We start from the raw sequence: 6,013 nt of genomic DNA, 5'->3' as shown, positions 1-6,013 counted from the left end.
CAGAGGAGACTCAGCCATGAGCAAAGCTTCCTTTGATGCATTGATACAGCAGCTGGAGAGTTCAAGCAAACTGGAGCAGGCAGCATTGACAGCTGTCATATCATGGGCTCTTGTTGCAGCCAGGAGTGCTGTAATGACCGGGTGTATATCTGCTTTCCTTGGAACAACGTCTGGGTGCAGGTTACCTGCTCTTGGTGATAGACAACTTAGGACATCTTCCAGCAATGCAGTCTCATCAGTAATGTTCTTTAGTCCAGCGCATGATGGACTGAGCCCAAGCTCCTCTGCAACCTCAGTGCTTCGTACTTGTTCCCGGAGAGGGCTGAGGATATCTGGGTGGTTGGACCCATCCAGCCCATCTTGGACATGGTGAGAAGCATCTATCAGGCACTTTACTGTCTTCAAAAAGACATGTCTAGTTTGGAGGCAGGAGAGTCTTTCTGGACTAAGAGCTATGACTGTTTTCAGCTCAGCAATGGATCTTCCCAATTGCTCAACCCAAACCAGCAAGCCATTCCTGAAAATGGGGTCTCTGGCTCTGTCCACAAACCTGGTGGTAGCTTCAACTACCCATTGAGCCCAGTTGGTGAGGTTAGTTGCATGCCAAGAAAACCATGCAGGGTCCTGACTTTCTAAGGCTTTTTCACACCATTCCCTGTGCTTGGCTATTTGCTGAATGGACACTTTGAGAAATTCACGCATGCTGACCACCTCCTCAAAACATAGCAGGAGGTTTTTTGTTGTTCCTGCCCACGCTTGGTACAAGGACTGCAGCTGCTCAGCAGTGCTAATCCGGGTTATATTTCTGCTCATTTCTGTGAGCAGTGGAGGGAGACTGGCAAGGAGCTTCTTTAAATACTCTACACAGTCTCTGATTTCTCTAGCAGTTTTGGTTTTGGTGCATCTGGCCATAACAATGTCTGACACTCTGAGCATTTGCTGAGCATGTGTGAAGAAGGTAGCAGTGAGGGGCTGAAGCATCTTTAAGAATCCTCCGTGTCTTGCTGGGAAGCCCCTTGTACCAGTGATGCTAAGGGCATTTTCAACTAGCTGCTTCAGGGGCTCTTTAGCTTCAAAGAAGGTGTCGAGGATTTGGCACAGTGTAGCTGTGACCACTGTCTGGTCGAGATTCTCCACCTCCTTTCTCATGGTGTGACATTCCTCTTCCAGGCTGCTTTCTCCCCGGCTTTGCCCTGGCCATCCGTCTTGCTGGTTTATATGGCTGAATATGTTCTTGCTCAGCTGTAGGAGGGTCCAGCAACATTTTACCAAAACCAGCTTCATATCTGGACTGGATGAGTCTGCCAGAAGCATGCTGTACAAAACTACCATTTCCACATGAGTACTGAACTCACTCTTGGAGTGGTGCACTGAATCTGGGCAAGACAGGAGAGCCAGGAGCCTGCTCATATGCTGGGAGAAGATTCCATTTCTGTCATGTAGCTCCTTGCTGCCCATATTGTCAACGAGCAGGGAGGTAAGCTCTCTGATGGTCCTCTCCGTTAGCTGGAAAGCATAGTCTTTGGAGAGACTTACTTGCTGATCACAGGAGTGTTTAAGGTCACTGTGCTTGGCTGTATGGAGCAAAGGAACACACCTTTGAAGGAGCTGCAAAGTCTGGATCAGCCTCTTCTGTCGAGGAGAATCTCTGAACTCCTGGAGGCACCTTGCTGTCAGATTATTCAGCAGAAGCAAGGCCTCAGAAAATACCTGGAAAGCAGCCAGCAATCCTGGCATGTCCTCTGCATCCTGCAGCACTTTCAGGCACTCCAAAAGCCAATCTGCAGCCTGAATTATTCTCCTCGTCTTGGCAGCATCCTCAATCAGAAGGATCTAACCAGCATGGCAGAGAAAAGTGTCAGAGTGGCTAGAGGTCAAACATCACTGTTCACTTTTTCTTCCCTCTACAGCTCTCTCCATAAACAACCTCATCACAAAGCACTGCCTTGTGGAACCCAGATGAGAACAAGTCTCTAAACAATACAGCACAGCTTAAAAGGTGTGCCTGCTGCTGCACACTGGGACTCCCCAAGCCAGTGAAGTGAGTTGGGCACCTCCAAGAAGAATCTGGCTCCATTTTCTTTTCAATCCCCCAACTAGGTAGTTGCAGACAGTGGCTAGATTCCTCTGTTTCTTTATTGGCCCCCAGCTGAACAGGCTCAGCTCTCTTAGCCTCCCCTCCTATACCGGGTGCTTCAGCCCCAGCCATCTTGGTGGCCTCTGCTGAAATTGCTTCAGACCATCGATGCTTGTCTTGTACTGGGAGGGCCTCAGACTGGATATGGCATCCAAATAAGGTCTTAGAAGTGTGATCAGAAGGGAAGAATTTCTTCCCTTGGCCTGCTGGAGGGGAGGGAGGGGGAAAATTCTTGCTAATACAGCCTGGCATGCTGTAAGTGTCATCGTTGCAAGGATACACTATGTCCTGGCCATGGCTAGACAAGCAGCCAAGTGGATGACACTGAAGTGATTAAACAGGAGTGTTTTGCCCAGCAAAGCAATCCTTGCTCCACTGGAGCTTCTGCCAAGCCATGTCCTGATACGGGGATGCTCTTGTCCCTCCCATAGCTGCACATTTTGCCTACTGCTGCATCCAACCCAACCTCTTCTACTGCTGCCCTCCTCTTGCATTACCTTCACTGTGTCTGTTAAGACCCTTTTTGCTGACATAGCCAACTCCTCCCTGTGGCTAGGGATGTCTGGCTGTACGTGGAGCTTGTGGGCTGCCAGCAGGATACACCTCCCTGCCAGGATGAGAGACTTGGCTGCAGGACACATCTCCTCCTTGAAAACCTCATCGCCAGACTCCTCAGCCAGCCTAGAACAGAAGCCACTAGTCTCAGCATTTCACCATCCCCTGAGCAGAATCCCTTGAGCAGAATGGGCAAGGATGCTCAGCCCGTGATGGCCAGCCCTGGTGTGACCCTGCTGTGCCTTTGATATTAGTCCAAGAGAAAACCTAGGCCGAGCCAGTTTGGCTTTGCCAAATGCTAGTGATAGGACTCAGGCTTTATCACAATCATTAGCCATGCCAGGCCCTGTCTGGTCATTGCCCGGTGATCATTGCCTAACCTATGATTTTGGGCTCCAGTTTACTGAAATACTCAGTAAAATGGATGACTATTACTTTAAGGTGTGTTTAGATGGAATATTGCTTGTTTGGGTTTTGCTTACTTTGTGCAACTGCAAGGTTTTACCCCTAAAGAAATGAGTCCGTACATAGAGAAGGACTAATAGATTTAGGACATCCTTGTATAATCAAGCTTGTGAGCCAGTCAGAAAGAAGTGGTAGCAAATAAGCTGTTCAAACCATACAAAAAATAACACTGAGGAGGAATAACCTCCCTCTAGCAACACTGTACGTCTCCTGGTGAAGAATCTGGGACATTGACAACTCATTATACCCTCCCACTTGAGGAATAAGGGCCCTCAACCTTAGTGCATGGACGCTGGGAAGAGTGAGAACTTCACAGTGGAAGAAAGAGGCAGGTACTTGTATCTATCGATCTTACTGTGTCACTAATGATTCTTAATGGAAATTGTGTGATCTGCATTACCGATGTTAGTGTTCTTGTAATGGGACTAATAATAAATGGCTGTTGTAGTTTGCTTAGGCTGCTAAAACAACAATCAGATCGATCAAACTAACGTTAAAAATTCCTTTGGATCTATCTATGAGTGAACTGTGCCCTTTGGTTCCCCAGACTGTGTGTCCAGGCATGCCTTGAGGGTGGAAAGCACCCCGCAGTGAGACCTTGAAGCTAGTCTTGCTCCTGGAGAAGCAAGTTAAAGGCAGGCGGGTCACAGACCTGCGACGGGAGCTGCCCGACTTGCGCTCTGCTCTCCTCAGGGCCCTCCTTAGCTGGCCAGTAGGACCGCCGGCCACTGACCCCCTGGGAAGGGAGGTAATGCAAAGCATTGGGGGGTCAGCACCATCAGGCCCTGAGGAAGGAAGGGCGTCTTTTCATGGGGCTGGTACAGCACAGTTGTCTCGCCTGAAGGGCTGACCAAGGACAGGCTGTGTTTAGGTGTACAAGAGACATCAGGAAGAGCTGTGAAGAGCAGGGAGGGAAGCAACGTGGAGGACAGAATAGCATGAGGGTCAGAAAAGGTGCAGGAAGGCTGCAGGGAATGAAGGGAGCTGAACGGGTGGCAGGATGCCAGAAGTTTGAATCCCTTAGCTGGGCTCATCCTGGGAATTAGCAAAGCCACTGGTGGCTCTGGGAGAGTGTCACCACTCTGATCAGCCCGGGGTAGTGGCGGTGGGGAAATCAGAGTCACACATGCAGCCAGGGAGAAGCATGGCTGGTTTCTGGCAGCGAAGGGAAACCAACATAGTGGGCCTGAGTTCCTCTATGCCATGTCTCCTCCAAGCACTTCAAGACAGGCTTGCTTTGGCCCGTGTCACCTCCTCCTTTCATAATCCTGTTCCCCATTCTGCACAGTTCACCAGCTGTCTTTCCTGGGATGTATGTCTCAGCCCAGCTGTTTCCTTCCCTCCCCGCCCCCAATCCCTTCCTCTTCATCATTTTACTCTCCAGCCATGTTCCCACCTCTGCAGCAGGGTGGAAACAGGGAGCATAGAAGAGACAGACTCTGTGCTCTCCTAATGCCTCCCAGCCCACAGTTTCCTTGGTCTCCCTTCCTTCTCCTCCCTCGCCCCCAGATCTGCTCTGGAGACACCCAGCAAAATTACCTCTTTGCAATGGAAGCGAGTTCTTCGGTGGCTTTAGCTAATTCTTCCGCATTCTCCCCCAAATCAGGAAAGGCCTGATGAGTCTCGTCTTCCCAGTCCAGGGCTATGATTAGATGACAGAGCTGCACAGCCATGGGGCAAAGGATCCTTTGAACAGTTTTGTTTTCTGTTATAGTCACAAGGTCGTAAAGACAAAAAGGCTCCATTTTATCCTGCATGGAAGTGGGAAATAAACCTTAGGATTATTTGGGATCCTTTACAACCTAACAGTAATCAGCTGTAACAGCAACCTTGGATGTGAACAGCAATTCCTGGCCTCGAATGCCCCAAGAATACTGGAAATGCTACCGGATTCAGTTTCTTCCAGTCCTGCAATGAGGTCAGTGTCCAGCATTTACCCCAGCAGCAAACTTGCCCCAGCTTCCCCAGCGTGGCTCCACCAGCTCTGCAGTCCTGCCCACAAAGCGTCCTTGCGCTTCGCTAAGCGCCCAGGGCACGGCTGCGCCCCCCAGCCCAGGCATCCCGGAATCAGGAGGTCATATCCGGGCATCTGCAACCAGCTATCTCCACCTCCCCTGCGATCCCCGCCGGCGTTTCACACCGGCCTGCGCAGACAGCCCTGCGCTGCCGCGTGCAAACCGCTTCTGCCCGCACAAGGGATCTGGGAGTGCAGCCAGGAGTCCGATGTCGCAGGGGTGCCGCAGGCCCGAAGGTGCTACGTTCGCCCCTTCGGAGCGCCTTTCGCGTTCACCCAAACGCGCTGTTGGACCCCTGCGAATCCGCAAGAGCAGGTACGCCCCAACTGCAGGAAGAGCTGCAATAGGACCTTGAGCTTGAAAGACCATCAGAGAGTTCAGCGTGGCCCAAATCTGCCAAAACCAAGGCTGGGGTTAGCCCCGCGGCTCGTTAGACTGCGTCTTACCTGGCGACGGCACCGCGGTCCTCTGCAAGCGGAGCTCTGCGAACGCCTCCCCGCCCCCAGCGCGGGCAGGTCGATTCCTTATCAGCCTCATCAGCGGCGGTGTCACCCGAGCCCCGGAGCGCGGGGCAGCGAAGCGAGCGGTCCTCCACCTGGGTGCAAGCGGTCCTTGCACGGAAAGGCGCGCGGATCACGGAGGCGCAAGCAGACGCTCCGGACGGGACCCAGGTCCGCTGGCGGCAGGGCGACCCTGCAGCGGTGACGTTATCTCGCGGCAGCCGGCCGTCAGCTGGCCCCGGGCCTCGCCGGGGACGCAGGGTGTCCCCGCAAACGCAGAGCTGGCCCAGCTCCCGGCAAGGCTCGGAAGGAGACCGAGAGCGGGGTTGGTTAGTGAGGCG

Source organism: Rhea pennata, chromosome 3 (assembly GCF_028389875.1).
Source record: "Rhea pennata isolate bPtePen1 chromosome 3, bPtePen1.pri, whole genome shotgun sequence".
Taxonomy (NCBI): Eukaryota; Metazoa; Chordata; class Aves; order Rheiformes; family Rheidae; genus Rhea; species Rhea pennata.
This window is presented reverse-complemented; position numbering follows the sequence as displayed.